Source organism: Psammomys obesus, unplaced genomic scaffold (genome assembly GCF_907164565.1).
Source record: "Psammomys obesus unplaced genomic scaffold, mPsaObe1.curated_primary_1811, whole genome shotgun sequence".
NCBI classification, from domain to species: Eukaryota; Metazoa; Chordata; class Mammalia; order Rodentia; family Muridae; genus Psammomys; species Psammomys obesus.
In genome coordinates, this window is record NW_026585686.1 from 11553308 (window position 1) to 11576590 (window position 23283).

At 37.5% G+C, this 23283-nt stretch overlaps 1 protein-coding gene across 5 annotated transcripts in view; it reads left to right on the top strand.

Moving 5' to 3' along the window:
- Nucleotides 1–23283, top strand: part of Ptprd (protein tyrosine phosphatase receptor type D) — a gene marked incomplete in the record, with an annotated part of 2622804 nt that overhangs the window by 938847 nt on the left and 1660674 nt on the right. For all 5 annotated transcript variants that reach the window (XM_055629942.1, XM_055629950.1, XM_055629948.1 and 2 more), the window contains 1 exon segment: nucleotides 9824–9865.

Below are 23283 nucleotides of genomic sequence, written 5' to 3' on the forward strand. Positions count from 1 at the left end.
CCCAGTGAGACTCTTCTTTTGCTGTAAGAGGTATGAGCTTTCTGAAACCAAGCATTTGTGAGATAAGGAAGAGAATATTTTGATGAACTTTTCTTTAGGACTGTAGGTTCCTCACAGTATCCACAAACCTGGAACAGAAGAAATGCATAGAGGCCATGGTACTTTGAATATATTGAAAATTTCCTCAACTTTGGATGAACACTTACAATATGTATTAAAATGTAATACCTTTAAAGAATGCAGTCTCTTTATAAAATTATATATATATAAATTTATAATATATATATGTATATACATTTATAAAATCATATATATATATATATGAATGTTTCCCCTCATATGTGTGCACTTTGACATGGTACCTTTTTATTTATTTTTTAATGGGTTTAGTTGACACTTTTTTATATTTTTAATATTAGTTACAGTTTATTAATTTTGTATCCCAGCTGTATCCCTCTCCCTCATTCCCTCCCAATTCCACCCTCCCTCCCTCATCTTCTCCCTGCCCCTTTCCAAGTCCACTGATAGGGGAGGACCTCCTCCCCTTTCATCTGACCCTAGCTTATCAGGTTTCTTCAGTACTGCCTGCAATGTCCTCCTCTGTGGCCTAGAAAGCCTCCCACGGGGGGTGGCGAGGTCAAAGAGCCTGCCATTGAGTTCATGTCAGAAATAGTCCCTGTTCCCCTTACTAGGAAACCCACTTGGATACTGAGCTATCATGGGCTACATCTAGGGGTTTCTAGGGTCATGGTACCTTTTACTGGCTTCTGTAGTCACCTGAGACTGAAGTTACAGATGATTTTTAACCAACATATACGTGCTGGGAATAGAACTCTGCTCTTCTGGAGAAGCAGTTAGTGCTCTCACTTCTGAACCACCTCTTCACAGCATCCTACTTAAGTAGACAAGTGTCTTATAAAGGAAATATTTTACGTGTATGGTTTATTCAGATGTGTGCCTTTTGTTAGCTTTGGAAGTTGACAATATCCACTTTTTGGTGGTTTGGATAGTTTTTCTGCCCCGTGAGGACTCACAATTTATCTAAGAACACAGAGACATGTCAGTGAGCCCTGGGCAACAGGCCTAATTAGGGCCCAATATATTCCAAATATCTTTGCATGTCACTCTTCCACTGTTTCTGGGAAGTAAATGATCCCTAAGTAAGAGACAGTAAGAGACAGTAGCTCTGTCTCTTGAGATGATATTGTATCGAATATGCACCCATACAGAATCTTAATTCAAGAAAATTAATTTTAAGATGTAAATTCTTCTACAGAAGCAAATTAAATATCAAATGTTCTATTGAACAGAGTAACACCAGTACAATATTGCTGGCTTTAGTGTACATAGTGGCCTGGCCATCCCCCTGGTGATGTCCATGTCACTGTCATCATAAGTCATTTTGTATATTAATATTTGGACAAGGAAAACCTTAAGGAACCAAGTAGAAGCCATTAATTAGCCTTTGTTGGTCCTCAACAATTATTATATTTATTGTAAAATAACTTATATTCTGAAATAACCTTATTTTAGAGTAAATACTGTGTAATAACAGATTATATAATTAGATAATACACAACAAAAATAACACTAGTGAAAGATATTAACAAAAATTCTTTACATCTGTTTTTTTAATTAGACACATCCTGCAGGCTATATGATATGTATTTTTTCCTGTCATTGCCAATTTATGAAAAAAAAATAGGTAGTAGAATATTCTAAGCATCCTGATGTCACTCTAAACTTAGCAACAGAAACTGGCAATTGTGAGTATGTGCAGTGCACACTGGCTTACTTCTAGACCTATGAATGTGTTAAGTCTTAGTTGTAGGTAATGTAATTAAGGTATGTTTGTTCCATTTTAATAAAACTGTGTAATCCATAAAACAGGCAATCATAGAACATTGAACATAACAGCAGTGCATAGAACATGGCTTTATATTGTACATTATGTGACATTCTATATCTCTGTGAGGGAATTAAAGATTTCCCTTTGGGCACTATAAGTGCTCATCACTGTGGGCAGAAAGACAGATCATTTCAAGAATGTAGGAGTTACCATATTGTGTTTAAGATTACCTGTAGCAAACACTTTCTCTTGTCTCCTGTCCTCTTCTAAACAACAACAACAACCAAACCAACCAACCAAACAAACAGAAAAAACAGATGTAACTCTTGTCTACTTAGAAAATGGAGTGCTTACTTTCTCACTTGTGAAAGGTAACTTTGGGGGTTGGGATATTGTTCCATACATAAAGGGCTTGCCATGCAAATATGAGGACTGAGGTTAGATCTCCTGTACCCACACCAGCTGGTGGGAACCCCAGGGCAAGTTGGCTAGCTAGACTAGTGAACTCAATGAGCTCTGCATTAAGATAGAGAGTCTGCTTAAGTAAATAAAGTTAATAGAAATTAAAGAAGACAGCAACATCAACCTATGGCCTTTACACACACAAATACAACCACCACTACCACCACCACCACTACAAATACACATGCCAAAACTCAGGCAAGTAGAGGGAAGTAAGGAAAATATGTTGGCAGAGACAAAGGAATTCCTTGGTATTTTGATTTATTTTATTTTATTGGAATCCTTTTATCTTTACACTGACAATTGTAAAATCACTTAATATACACATTCGATTAGAATTGTTTGGAGGGTCAATGATTATCTATCCCTTCACACACAAAAACATTTTGTTTTCTTTCTTATGTGCTATCACCCCAGTCTGAAACATTTAGCTTGCTTATGTACCGAAGAGCTATCTAGTGAAAGTGCTAAGTGGATTAGCTGTATATATGAGCTAAATGTTTGTGAGCATCTGTGACCATTCCTTTTGAGAAACATGTAGAATGTAAACAGCTGGATAAAAAGGACAAAATATTTTTCTCTGGCATTGAAACATTCTAGTAAATGTTCTCCAATCTATACTGCCAGTCAAAGTAGCAATTTCCTCTAGACTGCTTTTTAACGACTAGACTCACTGTATTAAAAAGATATTTACACTTATATCCAGCACTTAGTCTCAAATATAATTGCTGAATAGGGGGATGAAAGAGTTTGGGAGTCAAAGGAACAGGAAGTTAGCTATAAGATTATGAATCCTAGAAAAGTCAAAGCTATACCTATGAAGTCTCACCAATGTAGCTATCTAAAAATGACACAAACAAGAACACCAGTAAACAATGCTAATACAAATGGGACAAAGCTCAACCCATAGACAAGGAACTAAAAGAAACTGAGGAATGTTGAGAGCTAGAGAAATATTGTTTTCCAGGAAGAGCACAACAATTAGTTGTCCAATACTAATAGCAATGGTTATCACTGAAAACATATACATAAACAAAACACTGTAGGATGGAATGGGTTACAGTTATATATTTAGTATTGAAAAGGTTGTATCTGCAAATTTAGGACAACACACACCAACAGTTAACATCAAAGAGGCCATGAGATTAAAAGAGAGTAAGGAAGTACACATTGCAATGTATAGAGGGAGGAAAGTGAGGAGAAAAATTATGTAATTATGTAATAATCTCAAAAAATTTAAACACATTTACTGTTGTAGAAAAAAAAAACAGATCCACAAAAAACCTATTCTCTGTAGGTAAGGTCTTTGCCATAGACTCTTTCTTTAGGTCTAGAGAAGGCTGCTTTGAGGGAACCCTTGGAATATTGAAAAGGAAAGAATATGCCCACCAATAAGCAGTTCCATCAGATGTGTTGGCTTTCTGAGGTGGTCACAACAAAGTTTCATACTCTGGGTGGCTTGATCAATAGATACTCATTTCTATATTATTCAAATTAGAATTGTCAGCAGAAGGACTGGAAAAGCAAACAGTATGTTTGATGTCGTTGTACAGTCCACATCACAGTCAAATGAAATCACACATAAGGAAGTTGGTGGCCTTTGTTGGTGGACATTCTCTCTGCATCTTAATAGTCTCTCTGTCTGTGTCCTACCCTTTTTCTCTGAGAACAAAACCACATTAGATTAGTTCCCAGACCTTTGGCATCATTTAACATTAATTATGTTTTATAGGCCCCATATCTAACTATACTTACATTCAGAGGTACAGAGGTGTAGAAAAATGATTTAGAGGAACATTTTTTGGTTCATAATGCCAATCTAATAAAATAGTTGGTTTCTCTTTAAAATACAATGAACAAATACGTATTTTTGATACTTTAGTTATTGAATGGTTATTATATATCATCACCAACTTGAAATATATTGCAATTCATGATCATCTGGAGATTTTTATGAAGTCTTTATACTCACATGCACATCTGGTTTTATCACATGCTATGTAAAATATATGCATTTCCCTCTGAAATCTATCTCCAGTGTGTAAGGCATCTTTGTTTGGAGGACAGCATACCTCCTCAGGCCTGTCGTCTATCAGTAAAGATGTTTTCTCAATCTTGAAAATGACCATAAGTCAGTGTTCTGTTCAGGAAGTTATTTCCTATGCCAAAGAGGTCAAGGTTCTTCCCCACTTTTTCTTCTAACAGATTTAGTGTGTCTGGTTTTATGTTGAAGTCTTTGATCCACTTGGACTTTACTTTTCAGCAGGGTAATAAATATGGGTCTATTTGCATTTTTCTACATGTAGACATCCAGTTAGAGCAACACCATTTATTAGAGATTTTGTTGTTGTTGTTGTTGTTGTTGTTGTTGTTTTCCCTATTGTGTGGTTTTGGTTTCGTTGTAAAAAATCAGGTGTCCATTGGTGTGTGGTTTTATTTCAGTGTCTTTGATTCAATTCCATTGATCTACCATTCTGTTTCCATGCCAGTATCATACAGTTTTTATTATTATTGTTCTATAGTACAGCTTGATATCAGGGATGGAGATACCTCCAGATAATCTGTTGTACAGGATTGCTATAACAAATCTTTTTTTTTTTCCATATGAAATTGAGAATTGTTCTATCAAGGTCTGTGAAGAATTGTGTTGGTATTTTGATGGGAATTGCACTGAATCTGTAGATTGCTTTTGGTAGGACAGCCATTTTCACTATGTTAATCTTACTGATCTATGAACATGGGAGATATTTCCATCTTCTAATATATTCTTCAATTTCTTGGTAACTCCATAGGCTTCTCAGTTTCCAAGTAGCTTCCCTAGTAATGAGAATAGCAGCTGTCTCTGACATGAACTCAGTGACCAGCTCTCTGATCACATCTCTCTCGGTGGGTGCATCCTTGTCAGGCCACAGAGTAAGATGATGCAGCCAGCCTTGATGAGACCTGATAAGCTAGGTCAGATAGTAGGGGAGGAGGTCATCCTCTATCAAGGGACTAGGGAAAGGACATAGTAGGAGAAGAGGGAGTGTGGGTGGGACTAGGAGGAGAAGGAGGAGACTACAATGGGGATACAATGTGAATAAATTGTAAGAAATAAATAAAGTAATTTTTAAAAAGAAAATTTAAAAAAGACAGAAAAAGAAAATGGCTATAAGTCAACAGGGAAATTAAGTCAAGTGCAAGTTTCTATAAGATTTAGTAGAAAATTTGCTCCTTTTATATATTTGTTTTTTTAAATAATGTGGTAAGACTCTTTGCACTCTGCCCAAAGTTTAGCTGTGAGTCTTAGCATCTGCTTCAATCCCATGTAGGAAGGAAGTTTTCATAGGACCCTTTATATTAACATGAGTGGAACTGTATATTAGTTTTATTAATAGTAATTAATTTCTTATTTCAGAACAAACAAAAATGAGGAAGCTATTTTTTAAATAATTTTTATTTTTTAATATTAGTTAGAGTTTATTAACTTTGTATTCCAGCTGTATCCTGCTCCCTCATTCCCTCCCAATCCCACTGTCCTTCCCTCATCTTCTCCCTACCGCTTTCCAAGTCCACTGATACGGCAGGACCTCCTACTCTTTCATCTGATAATAGCTTATCAGGTATCTTCAAGCCTGCCTACAAAGTGCTCCTCTGTGGCCTAGCAGGGCTGCTCCACCCTCAGGTGTGGGGGGGAAGGTCAAAGAGCCCACCATTGAGTTCATGTCAGAAATAGTCCCTGTTTCCCTAACTAGTGAACCCACTTGGATACTGAGCCTAGAACTCATTGGCACAGGGACTTCAAGAAACTGAAAAGCTTCTGTAAAGCAAAAGACACTGCTGTCAGAACAAAATGACAGCCTACAGACTGGGAAAGGATATTCACCAACCCTGTATCGGACAGAGGGCTGATATCCAGAGTATATAAAGAACTAAAGACATTAAAAAGCAATAAATCAAGCAATCCAATTAAAAAATGGGGTACAAAGCTAAACAGAGAATTCTCTGTTGAGGAATATAGAATGGCAGAGAAACACTTAAAGAGATGCTCAACATCCTTAGCCATCAGAGAGATGCAAATCAAAACAACCCTGAGATTTCACCTTACACCCATCAGAATGGCTAAGATCAAAAACTCAAGTGACAACCCAGGCTGGAGAGGCGGGAAAAGGGGAACCCTCCTCCATTGCTGGTAGGCATGTAAACTTGTGCAAGCACTTTGGAAATCAGTCTGGTGCTTTCTCAGACAACTAGGAATAGCGCTTCTTCAAGATCCAGCTATACCACTCCTAGGCATATATCAAAAAGATGCTCAAGTACACAACAAGGACATTCGCTCAGCCATGTTTGTAGCAGCTTTATTTGTTATAGCCAGAACCTGGAAACAACCCAGATGTCCATTAACAGAGAAATGGTTATAGAAATTGTGGTACTTTTACACAATGGAATACTACTCAGCAATTCAAAACAAGGAAATCATGAATTTTGCAGGCAAATGGTGGGATATAGAAAAGATCATTCTGAGTGAGGTATCCAAGAAGAAGAAAAACACACATGGCATATACTTACTTCTAAGTGGGTACTAGACCTATAAAATAGGATAAACATTTTGAAATCTGTACACCTTAAGAAGATAAACAAGAAAGAGGACCCTGGGTAAGATGATCAACCCTCTCTTAGAAAGACAAATGGGATGGACATTGGATGTAGGAGAAAACAAGTAACAGGACAGGAGCCTACCACAGAGGGCCTCTGAAAGTTTCTACATAGCAGTATATCGAAGCAGATATTGAGACTCATAACCAAACCTTCAGCAGAGTATAGGGAAACCTCTGTGTCCTGGTACAACTGCATTCCACCCGGGGAGAGGTGATCAAAAGCTGGCCCCTGATTTCAGATACAGTCCCTGCTCCCCTTATGAGGGAACCCACTTGAAGACTGAGCTGCTATGGGCTACATCTGAGCAAGGAGTCTAAGTTATCTCCATTCATGGTTCTTGGTTGGTGTATAAGTCTTTGCGAAGACCCCTGGTCCCAGATTATTTTGGTTCTGTTGCTCTCCATGTGGAGCTCCTGTCCCTTCCAGGTCTTTCTATCTCCCCCTTCTTTCATAACATTGCCTGCACTCTGCCCAAAGTTTGGCTATGTGTCTCAGCATCTGCTTCCATACCCAGCTAACTAGAGTCTTTCAGAGGCCCTCTGTGGCAGGCTCTTGTCCTGTTCCCTGTTTTCTCCCTCTTCTGATATCCATCCCATTTTCTTTCTGAGTGAGGATTGAGCAAGATCTAGTTATACCACTCCTAGTAGGCATATAACCAAAATATGCACAAATATACAACAATGATATTTACTCAACCATGTTCATAGCAGCTTTATTTTTAATTGCCAGAATTTAGAAAGAACTCATATGTCCCTCAACAGAAGAATGGATACAGAATTGTGTTACATTTACACAATAGAATACTACTCAGTAATTAAAAGCAATAAAATAATGAAATTTGCAGGCAAAATGTGGGAACTAGAAAAGACCATCCTGAGTGAGGTATCACAAAATCAGAAAGACACGTATGGTATATACTCACTTATAAGTGGATATTAGTCATGTAATAATAGAGGATAAACATACTAAAATCTATACTCCTAAGGAAGTTAAATAAGAAGGAGACCCTAGGGGATTTGTGCAATCCTCATTCACAAAGCTATTGGGTTCCATTTTAAAGCTTCATCCCAACAAAAGAAGATAAATAAAAAGTACGGCCACTTTTACTTCAGTTTCTCTTAAGTAGAAGCTTGCTCTCTGTGCCTGTGTTCCTCCTGCATTTTGTAAATAACAGGAAGAAAAGTAATAAACAGCAATTTCACACAGAAAATGAAGAATAGAGCAGAAATGTAAGGGGTAAGGTACATTGAGAAATTGACATTAAAAAAAAAAACATTGGGTGTTATTTATGGGTATCAGTGTTTTGTAGTTTTTCAGAGATGGCACTTTTCTGCCACTTCTAGTGTCCCACAAATTATTCTAAGCAATTTATTAGGGATAATTAATTTACATTTACAATCAACTCACTGAGAGAGCTGAGTCTCTGAAACTGAAAATTGTATAAAACTAAAAGTGCCTGATAATACAAGAAACAAAGATCTAACTCTGGGAAGCATCTAATTCTAGTTTTGTTTGTAAAGAAAAAGAATTTGATCTAGAATATTTTTGTGTTTATACTTGTGTGAATATAGAGTGATTTTATGCCTCTTATTAACACCTATTGTGAAAAACACCTAAAAAAGTGTTTGTGTGCATATGAGTATGTCTGCAGGTGTTTGTGCACACATGTAAGTATGTGCATTTAAAATGTGTGCACATATGTGTGCTCATGTCTGTTTACATACTTGTGTGCTCTCCTCTGCATCCTTATATCGACTGCAATGCCTTGCTCTAGAATGCTCACGGTCTTGGTTTCCTCCCACTGTCAGAAGCTCGTGTATAATTCCATACAGCAATCAAAATCCCCTAAATTACAGTTTAAAATCTCTCACTTGGTTATCAACATAGGTACCTTTAGAAACACAGTCTTCTTCAGGTTTTTAAAGTACGGAATATAAAAGAAAATTGTTTTTAAATGTGTTGTTATTCATCATTTACGGTAAAATTTTTACTTGAACATACTGGTATAGATAATAAAGAATATTACATTCTGAAGTTTCTGGGTTTTTTTACACATGAGTAAAATTATATGTGTATATATATATATCATATTATATGACATATATGTATGCTCATATGACACCAAAACATGCATAAATCATAGGTTTTCTTCCTTCTTTATACTTTTCACTGACATTCTTATAATTGTTATCAACACATTTGCCAAGCAAGTCCTCAGATTTATATGTGTGCCTTTATGGAGTATGTCTGAAAATATTTGGAAATTAGAAATCTAATAGAATAATAAAATGGAAGTGAGGATATTTGGTTCTATTTCATCTTTTGATTTCTAAAGGGCCCAAGTTCATTTAAACACATTCAAGTCTATTATCTGTGCATTCATTCCAGATTCATTGAGAAACCTTAATGCGTTATTACCATAATAATGACTTGCTGTTAGCTTTAATTGGTCTCCACTGCCACTTTTTGATGAGCAAATGTTGTCAGGCTTTTATTATGATTCAATATGTTTAACCTGTTTCTTATTCCTGTCATTCTTATGTAGCATTTTTGTGAAGTATGATTATTGGCATAAAATTGACAGAATTATGGATCAGAATCTATTCCTTCACTTATTCCTGAGGCAGAAGAGCATTAAGACATAAAAGAATTGGGTTTCTGAGCGGCTCAGTCTGACAGCTGGGTGAGCATTCTCACGGCTCACCCTTTTTTGTATTATTGAATTTTAATTAAAAAGGCAAAGATTATATATCTTTTTAAGCTAAAAGGAATATTGATATGCATTGTGATCATGGATAGAGGCTTAAAGCATGTTTTAGTTTTATGTCTAAGTATTGAACCACTTCTTCATCAATAATTTTTTTCTTTTATTAGGTTCCTGTCCTGAGACCACAGCATAAGGTGCCTTGAATGAAGGTGTGTATAATTCACACATTCTTTATGTGCACAATGTCAATATATTTTCATAATTATATTAATGATGCATGGCTAGAAATATAGCATTATGATTGTAAATCGTATATGTTGCCCTCTCTCTTCTTGCAACATATATACATAAGAAAATCAGCAGTCTAATTGTCAGATAAAATGATTGTCTGTGTATCAAAAGTCTTAATCCACACAAACTCTAACAAGCATCACAGATTCTAGCAAACCGTTATCATTGATGGCTTCTCAATATGACAATGAAATGTTTCCAGGGTTCAGCTAAAGTGTTTTTTTAATGATTCTGGCAATATATTATTAGAAATAGAATAAATGTACTGTAAAATATTTTAGATGTGCTATATTTTCAGTGAACAAATTAGATAGAATTATCAATCAATTTGAAAACTAGCATTCATGAACCCTCAAAAGCTCACTGCTCAGTAAGAGGTACATAAAGCACTATCAACAGAAGTCAGGAGATGTGCATAGCCAGTTCCCTGTATTAGCCTTTTACACTGAAACGTTAACATAGCTTTGCAATCAGATCCTTTGAGGAGGGTTAAAATGTACCACAGAGGGCCTCTGAAAGCCTCTGCCCTGCAGACTATCAAAGCAGATGCTGAGCCTGATGGCCAACTGTCTGGCAGAGTGAATGGAATTTTATGTAAGAAGTGGGAAATAGCAAGAGCTGGAGAGGACAGGAACTCCACGAGAGCAACAGAACAAGAAAATTTGAACACAGGGAACTTCCCAGAGACTCATACTCCAACCAAGGACTATTCATGGAGATAACCTAGAACCCCTGCACATGGCAGTTCAGTGTCCAAATGGGTTACATAGTAATGGGAAGAGGGACTGCCTCTGACATAATCTGATTGGCCTGCTCTTTGATCACCTCCCCCTGAGGGGGGAGCAGCCTTACCAGGCCACAGAAGATGACAATGCAGCCACTTCTGATGAGAACTGATAGACTAAGATCAGAAAGAAGGAGAGGAAGGAGAGGAATACCTCGACTATCAGTGGACTTGGGGAGGAGCATACATGCAAAAAAGGGAAGGAAGGGTGGGATCAGGAGGGGAGGAGGGAGGGGCTTATGGGGGGATACAAAATGAATAAAGTGTAATTAATAATAATAATAAAAAATGTAGTAATTGAATCTTAAGACAAGGGTGAGTCCAACCCACACTCCATAGAGACATGGTCAACAGAAAATCATAAAGCTAAAGCATTATGGGATATTATTATTGTTGTTGTTATCATTATTAACTTTATTGTTTGGTTTTGAGTATGAATGTCATAGGTGACAATGTCATGTCCCAATGTCAAAAGCCTGGCTATGCTTAGACAGAACTGTAGGGCAAATGTAATAACTACTACGCTACAAAAACTGCATTTTGATGGAGACAGATAGAATGGGTATAGAGGAAAGCCTGTATGTGAAAAGCCAGACAAGTATGTACTTGAGAACAATGGAGGGGAGGGACCAAAACAGAAAACTGAATATTGCCCACAAGATACACCAAGGTTCAGTGCTTTTACCCAGAGGAAATAACAAGAGAATCCTTACTTAAACCAAGATACCATGGCAGTAAATGTAAAGCAAAATGGAATTTTCTAGTACTTATTACAGGATGTGAGAAGTTCTACGGACAAAGTTACACTACAATGAATGAGGAAAGCACTTGAGGTGCATGGCACATGCTGAGACTGACTCTGACCCTTAGTCCAACAATCGTAATGGAATAAACCCTGTAGAAAACTGACATAAAATTGGAAGTAAATATACTCCTAACTAATCCAGATAAGAACCAACCTAGGTGTCACCTTGATTTCAGACATCCAAGGAAGCCATTTTTAGCCATATTCTTAATCTACAAGGTAATACACGTGGGCTAGTTTAATTTAGTAAGCCAATAGCAGTCTGCTTTGCAACATAGAATGCTCACTGTTTGGGCATAGTTGTATCTCCCTGTAGTATATATGGGAATATTTGTTATCATTTTGATTATATTTAAGGAAAGGCTTCTAGGAGATTATTAGAGTTAAGTTGTAAAAGTAGAACTCTTTCTGATTGGATGAAATATGACGAATAAAACATCTGCCTTGCCATCTGTAAGCCAGAGAGGCAGCACTGAATTAATCTTTCTTGCTCATATCTTGATCCTAGGCTTTCAGCCTCAAAAACTCTGAGAAAGAAATTTGTGTTGTTTCTACACCTGGTACATGACATTTTATTGCAACAGGCTATACTAAGACACACTTTGATATCAAAATGAGGTACTATTGTGAATACTGCCTGAAGCATGGAGACGCTTTGGAAATTAATGGTGGAAAGAAGCTTGAACAGCTTAGAGGTACACAGTGGAAATACGTCTGACTTTGATGAAGCCTCAGCAGGTTTTTAGAATCTAGAGGAAAATACATCCTTGATCTTGGCTGAATTGTGTGTGTGTATTTTTATAGAATATTGAATTTGTGAGCAGTAAAATCAGACATTTAGCCAATAATATTTATAAATGAAGTCTTGAAAGTCTCTTTGCTCTTCATGGCCACATCATCATGAGAAATGGCTTGAAGAATGGATTGTTTTCTAATTCATTAACAATATTCTACATATCTTCTCTGAATTTTGGTAATTTTCAACCTTCTCAAAACTTCTCAGAAACTTTTCTTCCTGCAAGTCCTTTCTTTACTTGACATCCCTTATTTTTAGTTTTGGATGTTATGAGCATAGTTGCAAATGCTCTCAGGAGTAGAGGCTACTTACTGGAACAAGGGCAACCTACCAGTGGCTACACCACTGAATAACCCAACACATACCCTTCTTAGCACCTGTTAACTACCTACAGTGTCTCAGTGATGAACAGAGCATCCTGAATGATTACTTTATTCATGGTCCAACGCTGACAGGGCCAGTCTTGATAAGGTCTTGTGTGGGTAGACACCTATATTGAGATCATGAGTGCAATAGACATGTCAATATTAAAAGTCACCATTACGCAGCAATCCTGCCCAAACTCTACATCTTTTACTTATTTATTTATTTGTTTGTTTGTTTATTCTTTCATTCATTTACTTATTTATTCATTCATTTATTTCCTCTTTCACAGTGTTTCATGATCCCTGGAAGGAATAAGATAGATGTCTCATTTAGAGCAGAATATTCCACAATTACTTACTTTCTACATTTTGACAGGTTATAAGTATGTATTAGCCAGTTCCTGCTGGAAAATGAAGCTTCTGTAGTTTAGGATAAGAGTGACACAAATCTGTGGGTATAAATCTTATGAAGACAGTTAACCATCATTTCCATGTAGCAAGATGTTACTTGTACGTGATTACCTGAGGCATATAACCTCCTTGATTACTGGTTCTTGACTAGGTGTTCAGTAACAGGCATGATTTTTCTCCTATGTGGCATGTCTTAGATCTAAAAGTGATTGGTTACTCTTATAATAATGGTGCCATTATTGCACCAATGGGCATAACTTGCCAGACATATTGTTGTTATAACTATTATAGTCCCTGGGACTCACAGTTTCCTAGGACAACAAATAACGTTCCTCCCCCAGCAGTATGCAAGGTACCCTCTGGCAGCAAGAAAGCTAACTGAGAGGGAGGAAAGTCTATCTCAGATGTAGCTTGATTTCTCATAGTACCACAACTCAAGTGCATGCTGTCTTGAGCAACAGGGGCTTGCGACTGAGTTGTCCTGGACAACCAAGGACATTACCAGGAGCTTTCAATAATTTGGGGCTTTCTAGAACCTTGTTCTATTAGTCAAGAAGAAATTTTTGAGCAAATAAAAAGAAATAATACCAAAACTTAAAGATTTAAGAAATTTCTGCCCTGTTTGTGTTTACAAAAACAACGTATGTTTTATGAAAATTATGAAGAACTTACTAGACTATCACTTCAGAGATTTGATGATGTTTTATAAGCAGAAGTTATGCCCATTTCAAGTAAAAAAGCTGAAGTGGGACAAAATGAAAACCAGCCGTTGCATTTTATTTGGCTTCATACAATAGAACTATGTAATAACACACACATGCTGATCTTTGAAAACAGTGAAGATGACACTGAGTTTCAACAAACCATTTTATTTTCACAGCCATTCCTAGACAAATATCCAAAATATGCTCAAGTACACAACAAGGGCATTTGTTCAACCATGTTCGTTGCAGCTTTATTTGTAATAGCCAGAACCTGGAAACACCCCACATGTCCTTCAGGGAGGAATGCACACAGAAATTTTGGTACATTTACAAAATGGAATACTACTCAACTATTAAAAAAGAAAAGGGAAATCATGAAATTTGCAGGCAATTGGTAGGAACTAGAAAAGATCATCTTGAGTGAGGTATCCCAGAAGGAGAAAGACACACATGGTATATTCTTACTTATAAGTGGATAGTAGACCTATAAGATAGGATAAACATACTAAAATCTGTACACCTAAAGAAGATAAACAAGAAGGAAGACTCATGGTAAGATGATCAATTCTCACTTGGAAACACAAACTGGATGAACATTGGAAGGAGAACACAAGAAACAAGCCTTCCACAGAGGGCCTCTGAAAATCTCTACCCAGCAGTGTATCAAAGCAGATGCTGAGACCCATAACCAAACTTTGGGCAGAGTTCAGGGAATCATATGAATGAATGGGGAGTTAGTAAGAATTGGAGAGGACAGGAGCTCCATAAGGAGAGCAACAGAACCAAAATATCTGGGCACAGGGATATTTTCTGAGACTGATACTCCAACCAAGGTCCATTCATGGATATAACTTAGAACCCCTGCTAAGATGTAGCCCATAGCAGCTCAGTATCCAAGTGGGTTCCTAGTAAGGGGAACAGGGACTAGCTCTTTGACCACCCCTCTGATGGTGGAACAGCCTTGCCAGACCATAGAGGAGGAAATTGCAGCCAATCCTGAAGATTCTTGATAAGCTAGAGTCAGATGCAACGGGAGGAGGACCTCCCCATCAGTGGACTTAGAGAGGGGCCAGAGGAGATGAGGGAGAGAGGGTGGGATTGGGAGAGAATGAGGGAGGTGGCTACAGCTGGGATACAAAGCAAATAAAATGTAATTAATGTAAAAAAATTTTAATTAAAAAATCTTGAAGTACGTTCACCCTAAAGACCATGAAGAAAGAAGTTGTGCAGCTTTAGGAATGGGACCTTTGCCATATAGCTTTAGGAACATGCTGATTAGATGGCTCAGCTTCCAGAACTTAAAAATGGTGTTTCAAGTTTTTGCTACACTGTTTAAACCAATATTGGTGTAGACTAATGTACCAGTAAATGATTATAAAACCCTGTATTTAGCTAGAAAGAAACAGAGGAAAGAGAGGGATATAGAATGAATCCCAGTTTTATCTTAGGTACCTGAAATTCTATTCAGCTTATGTAAAACCATTAGGTAAATAAAGAGGCCAATTGGAACTAGGAGTTGTAACCATTTTACTTTTTTAATGTAATCAAAATTTTTTGAGATTATTGTACACTAACATGCAATTAAACAAAGCGCATTCCTCATACACTCTACTTGTTTTTTCTCCAATGGAACTATTCTGTAAACTTTAATCTAACATCACCACTGGGATACTAAAATAGACCAAACATCATTGTTGTTCAAATATTCCCTTTGCTTTTCAAAGCTTTTCTAAGTGAGTGGTGTACATTTGATCATCTGTGCATGCTCCTATGCCCGCTACACAGTTACAACTCTAATAGATCCAAAACTACGAAATGCCTTGCATTGCTGTCTTGTAACCACACCCACCCACTTCCGTTGCTCATCTACCTGCTGACTCTGAGTGCCCACAGCCACCATTGTACTCTCCATGGACTTTTCATTTCAAAAATGATACATAAATGAGATCCTTTAGAATTGCTTTTTTTAAAAAAACTTTTTTTGGACATTTGCTCAGTTAACTGGATGTCTCGTAGTTGTTTTATTTGCTCATTTACTTTTGTTTCTCTGCAGTGCTCTACCATGTTCATTAGTTACAGTTTGTTTGTTAAAAAGCATCTGATTCCAGTTTTTACATGTATAAGTAATGCTTCCCTAAATTTTTCTAATATTTAAGCTTAAATTTGCTAACATAAAATGATCGTAAGTATTAAACAGTATTAAAACAGTTTCATTAGAATGTATTACTTTTCCTGAGAAAAGCAACTATGTATATGTGTGTGTGTGCAATATTTATGTGTTTGCCTGTGTGTGTGTGTGTGTGTGTGTGTGTGTGTGTGTGTGTGTGGTATGTAATACAGAAACAGGACAAGAGAATTTATTTGATGGTAACCCATAACCCAGAATACACATGAGAATAATTAGAAGCTTCAGAGGTAATTTTCTCCCTTAAAGAGTGCAGGAAAATTAAGCTCAGATAGGGACAAAAATGACCCTCTCTGGGATATCTGAGGATAGGAGATATTTGCTATTTGCCATTGAGTAAAGTAGAAAGGTTTTTTTGCTGCTGTTTTTGTTTGTTTGTTTGTTTTTCAGGGGGAGCTTACCGTAAACAAACACACAATGGAATTCTAGATACAGAGTTCTTAATAGGGGACTCACTGACAGTTTGTCACTCAGGAACATGTTGACAGTTGCCAATATCAACTTCTCAGAGTTTTAAAATGCAGAGGGAGTTCATACACATTGTTTAAAGCTATCCAGTTGAAGAGCACAGAAGTTCATTCAAGGAAACAGGGACTCTAGTTTCTTCTTACATCAGCACTGTGGTTTCTGAGTTGTGATAGTACCTAGAGGAGGGCCAAAATACAAAATCCAAGAGGAGGAGCAGGGCAGAGCCTGGGTCCATCAGTGCATGTCTGTCCACTGCGAGGCACTATAATTCTGCGGCCAGTGTCATTTCAGACGATCAGAAATCCAGTCTGGACTATGTTAACCCAGCATCACTGGCAATCAATCTAGAAATAAAATGACGGAGACAAAGGAGTAAGAGATCTGACTGTCAAGACTGACAAAAGATACTGATAAACAGAGGGCGGGGCTATTTTGAAAATTAATTTTTTGTGAATATCTTCAAAATGTTTTGTTAAAGAGTTTGAATATTCAAGGTATAAAATATATATTACATGCAAATTTCATGATTTCCATGTTTTTAATTGCTGAGTGGTATTCCATTTTGCAAATGTACCACAGTTTCTGTATCCATTCCTCCAGTAAGGGACATCTGGGTTGTTTCCAGGTTCTGCCTATTATGAGTAAAGCTGCTATGAACATGGTTGAGCAAATGTCCTTGTTGTATACTTGAGCATCTTTTGGAGATCATCTTGAGTGAGGTATCCCAGAAGCAGAAAGACACATATGGTATATACTCACTTATAAGTGGATATGAGACCTTTAAGATAGAATAAACCTACTAAAATTTGTAGGTTTATTTGTACACCAAATTTGTACACCAAAGGAAGCTAAACAAGAAGGAGGACCATGGGTAAGACGATCAACCCTCACTTAGAAAGACAAACAGGATGGTCATTGAAAGAAGGAGAAAACAAGAAATAGGACAGGAGTCTACCACAGAGGCCCTCTGAAAGTCTCTACCTAGCAGTGTATCAAAGCAGATACTGAGACTCCTAACTAAACCTTGGGCACAGTGCAGGGAATCATATGAAAGAAGGAGGAGTTAGTAAAACCTGGAGAGGACAGGAGCACCACAAGAACCAAATATAGCTGGGCACAAGGGTCTTTTCTGAGACTGTTTCTCCAACAAAGCTCTATTCATGGATATAACCTAGAACCTGTGATCAGACGTAGCCCATGGCAGCTTAGGATTCAAGTGGATTTACCTAGTAAGGCGAACAGGGACTGTCTCTAACATGAACTCAATGAGAGCTCTTCCACAACCACCACCCATGGCAGCTTAGGATTCAAGTGGGTTTCCCTAGTAAGGGAAACAGGGACTGTCTATGACATGAACTCAACGGGAGCTTTTCCACCACCACCACCCCTCACAAGCGAGGAGCAGCATTGCTAGGCCACAGAGGAGGACACTGCAGCCATTCCTGATGAGACCTGATAAACTAGGGTCAGATGGAAGGGGAGGAGGACTTTCCCTATCAGTGGACTTAAAGGGAGACAGGGAGGAAATGAGGGAGGGATGGTGAGATTGGGAGGGAATGAAGGAGGGGCTACAGCTGGGATGCAAATTGAATAAACTGTAATTAATATAAAAAAATTTAAAAATATGTATTTGATTTGTTTTGAATTGAACAGCATACTCTGAACATTTCATTTCTTTTCTGCGTGGGTCCTACTCTTGGTATCTTAATCCTATTTGAAAGTATAGAGTTCTTTAATCACGTCAATATTGTTAAACTGGTATGTTTTTATTTAGAAGAGGTTCTGGTTACACTTAATTCAGAGAGTGTTTCCTGTGAGGTTCAGGCTAGATTTGCTGTTCTGGTTGCTGTATGTATATAAATGTGAGTGTGATTGGGAAGTTTGTGTATGATGGTTATAGTGAAGTAGAAATGGGGAAGATTGCTTTCTCACATCCTGTCTCCCTTTGTGGTAATATCTGTTCAGGCTTAGGCAAGGCAGAGCATGGGGGCATCAATATCCAACAAACCCCTTTGGCAACTGTCTGTGCACTTAGGAAAGTGAGTAATTTTCACTACTGCTCTGGCTCTGGCTTTTTGTGTCCGAAGAGGTGTGTGTGCAGCAGCTGGTGCAGCCATGGTTTGGGTGGTCTTGCAAGCACAGCGCCTCTGGTGATCTCATTAAGTGACAGGCTTATGGCATAGTAGGTCTGACTGAGGTTTGGCTTTGACTCTCCCTCCCATCTCATGTTAGCCTCTCTGTCTTAAGAAACCACAGGGCACACTTCGTGAGTGAAGCCTCATGCTTACATAGTGCTCTCAATAAGATAAATGCCTTAAACAAAGTGTAAGCCTTCGCCCATAAAAAGTAATTGGCTAGAAGTAAGATTGATGTGATCACTTCACAGGAAAGTGATGAGTGTGTTTGCGAATAGTATTGCCTTTATTTTCAACAAGATACATTAAGTAGAAGAATGACTTTTTGTGCAGCGTTTTCTCTTGAGGTTAACATTGTGTAGTTAAAACACAGACTAAGGCATTAGGATACACTAGGGTGGCATACAGTGGGTAACTGGGAACATTTCCCAGCAGCTAGAGGATCACCCACAACTCCAGAGTAGGCTCTATCCAAACAAAAGCACTGCCAAGTTACTTATAATTATAACTTAGAAAGATCAGATTTTGGAAGGATTAAAAAGAGTGTCCAAGTAATGGTTTCAAATAGGCTCTAGACTATGCAAAAAGCAAAGAAGCTGGGTAGCAGCACAAGATGAAGGACAGGGTGACAGGACTGTGGTTACACTGAGCAGGGGGGTGGGCAGTGCACTTTTGGAAGGATGTGTTATAACATGTTTATCTTATGTACTCTTCAAGAGATTATGATGGGGATAGTGACATTCACAGTTAAGTGGGAAAACTGAGACATCGAGCACATGAGTAAATACATATCAGGAAAATGGTGTGATTGACTTCAAACCCACATTCTTTCTACGAAATTATAATAACCAGTTTTAGATGTGGAAGGAGGAAATTTGTCTAATAATCTGGTTTTGACCAAGAAGTAGGTAATGATTTTATAATAATCTATGCTCTGGATTTTCAACTACTTTAACTCTTTTTGAAATTGTCTTTTCTGGTAGAAAAACAAATGAACAAAAAATGAAGCCATAATTTTTATGTTAAAAAAAATCTATGGTTTCTCCAGATATACATCACATATTTGGTAACTATTGTAAGTTTAAAAATTTGTGTTAAAGCTGCAGATGCCAAAAGTACACTGTTCCACCACTTGGTTTCTGTCAGGAAATCTAAATAGTTTAATGTCTGCAAAGCAGAATTTCCATTTGCACAAAATTTATAGGAAGAGTAAATATTACAGTGTTTTACAAACACAAGGAAAGATGAAAGTTTCTTTTGTTAGTTTGTTTATTTTCTTTTGTGAACAGTTGCTAAGGGAATTATCATGAAAGAAATCTAAGTAAATGAAGCCCATATTTACTGTGGGACTTGAATTATTGCTTTGTGCTGACTCCCTGAGTATAGCATGTAAGAGTAATTTACAAAAAAAAAAAAAAAAAAAAAAAACCAAAACATTCTTTTTCTTGCTGATTCCTTAAACATCTTTTATGAAGCCTATTCTCCTAGACTCACCAGCCTACATGATACCATAGAAAATGTGGTATACGAAATACTACTTGCCCGTTTAATGCAATATATTTAAGAAGTCTGTACTAAAACTAGTAATGCTGAATCTTAAAAACAATATGGAATCAATTTATCTTCATGACAGAGAGTGTTTTCTAATGGTTAAGACTATGGGATACAGAATCAACTGAGTTTAATTCCATTTTTTTTTTCTTTACTGATTATATCAAATCTACTCGCTGTAGAATTGAGCATCTTTGGGACAAAAATTCAGTGGAGTTTATACATTGAAAATGTGTGTATTTTCACCTTCTACTTAGTTTCAAAATACTTCACCATACCAAAGAATCATTCTGCACGGGATGTTGGTTGTTCTCGCCTATGTGCCAGCCTGCTTCTGGTTATTATGGGGATGTCCTCCCTACCCTCACTGACAGTCAAAGTCAGGGGCTGCCTTATAAGTTGCTTGCAACAATTCAAGAGCAGTATTAAGTCTTTCTTTTTAATTTTATCTATCTATCTATCTATCTATCTATCTATCTATCTATCTATGTATCTATCTATGTATGTATGTATCTATCTATCTATCTATCTATCTATCTATCTATCTATCTATCTATCTATCTATCTATCTATCTGTCATCTATCTATGCCCTTTCCTCAGAACCCTGTAGGGGAGGACCTCATCACCATTTATCTGACCATAGCTTATTAGATCTCATCAGGACTGGCTGCATCATCTTCCTCTGTGGCCTCACAAGGCTGCAATCATCTGGGGAGGTTGTGAAAGAGCCAACCACTGAGCTCATGTCAGATACAGCTCCTACCCCCTTACTAGGGAACCCACTTGGAAACTGAGCACCCTGTGGGCTTCTTTTGAACAGGGGTTCTGGGTCCTCTCCAAACATGGTCCTTAAAGACTCTCCACCATTAAATAAGGATGTTTGCTCAACCATTCTTTGCAGTTCTATATGTAATAGCCAAAAACTAGAAACAATCTGGATGTCCCTCGATGGAGGAATGGCTACATAAAGTCTGGTACATTTACAAAATGGAATGCTATTCATCAATTAAAAACAAAGAAATCATGAAATTTGCAGGCAAATGGTGGGATTTAGAAAAGATATCCTGAGTGAGGTATCACCAAAACAGAAAGACACACAAAGTATATACTCACTTATAAGAGGCAATGCAGCCAATTTTGATGAGAACTGATAGACTAAGATCAGAAAGTAGAGGAGAACCTCCCCTATCAGCGGACTTGGGAAGTGGCATGCATGCAGAAAGGGGAGGGAGGGTGGGATACGGAGGGGAGGAGGGAGGGGATTATGGGGGAATACAAAATGAATAAAGTGTAATTAATAAAAACTTAAAAAAAAAGAAAAAGAGAAAAAAAATACAGGATAAACATACTAAAAGCTATAGCCCTAAAGAAACTAACCAACAAGGAAGACCTTAAAGAAGATGCTTAATCCTATTCAGAAGGGCAAACAGGACAGACATCAGAAGGAGGAGAAGACAAGGAACAAGACAGGAGCCGTCCACAGAGGACCTCTGAATGATTCTACCCAGCAGGGTATCAAAGGAGATACTATGACTCATAGCGAGACGTTAGGCAGAATTCAGGAAATCTTTTGAAAGAAGAAGGAGATAGAAAGACCTGGAAGGGACAGGAGCTCCCTCTTCCTTATTCAGAAGAACGAATGCAATAGACATCAAAAGCAGGAGAAGACAGGGAACAGGATAGGAGACTACCATAGACATTCTACATGCAATGGAGGATACTGTACAGTCAACAGAAATTAACTGAAAGGGTGGAACCTCTACCAGTTCCTCTGTGGCCCAGTGAGGAAAAAGAATGCAAGCATGTACTATGAGTTATTTAAGCTCATAGTGTTAGACATTCCCTATCTCTGAACACAATAAGAGGGGAACTCTATTTAGGCTCATGAACCTGACCATGCTTCTATCTGAGGCATTAATAACACTTCTAATAAATCTCTCTCAAAACACTAAATTGTCTTAGTGTCACTTTTGAACCCTTAAACCTGAGACCTTATACTATGTACACTGGATAGTTATGTTTATGGCTGTTAGTCTTCTGCAGTTTTGACCTGGCTAAGCCTGGAAAGTTGTCCAGCTCTATTCATGGCCAAGTCTTCACACAGATCTCTGAAGGTTTAGAACTAAATTGTTCTTATCTCTTAAGACATCTTCTCAAATATTTAGTCATTAAGTATATAATGGAGTTTATGACACTATGTTTCTGATTTTTTTTTCTGCCTGTGCTATAGCAGATAACTGATGGAAAGAACACTTAGCATGTCAGAGTCCTTAATGCCTCTGACGTAAACCTGAAATTATGGAAAATGGATTTCCTCTAATCAGTTTATACTGATTTTAAATTTTAATACCTTTCCTTGAAAATGGGACATGGCCGCTCACTGATAGTTAGTGCAAATAACACAGCTTTCATCTAAAACACAGTAAGAGGTAATTTATTCTGGAGCCATTTTGAGTGACTGTTGTCTGGGAACACATATTTAGTTTACCCAAGATTCCATGTTTTCATGTGGAACCAGTTTCATGGAGCTTTATAGAACAAAGATAATCATAAATCAATGCATGTTTAAAGTAGGTTGGTGGAACATCAAAGTGGCAGTACAGCAAGATGGGGGAGCTTTGCTCTAGACCTGAGAAGCTATCTGTTGACATTCTCAGCTTTTGGGTTGACAGAAGCTAGCAGACTTCTAAGTTAATAGATTTTAGGAGGTCTATGACTATTAGTAACAGGATGTTAGTTCAGACATGGTGGAGGGCAGGGGGACTAAATCTAAGCCAAAATAAGGTCAGTTAGGTTCTGGACCTGCAACATTCCAACCTCTGCAGAGGTTAGAATGCACATCGCTGCAGTTTTAACCAGTCAGTCTTTGTAGACATAGTTTGCTTCCAGGAATTTTCATTCAATGCATTATACTAACCAGAGGGACAATCCTTAAATGCCAACTGCAGAACTGATTGAACAAGCTTCTTTTCATTATTATTATTTATAAAATGGATACTGAGTGCTCATAACAATATGTTTTAAATGCCCATTTATCTTTCATGATATTAATACAGTTTTCACAAATAGACCCTTAAGAGGTAAACAATTATTTAGACTACAGCAGGCAAAAGCACTGCAATGTTTAATTA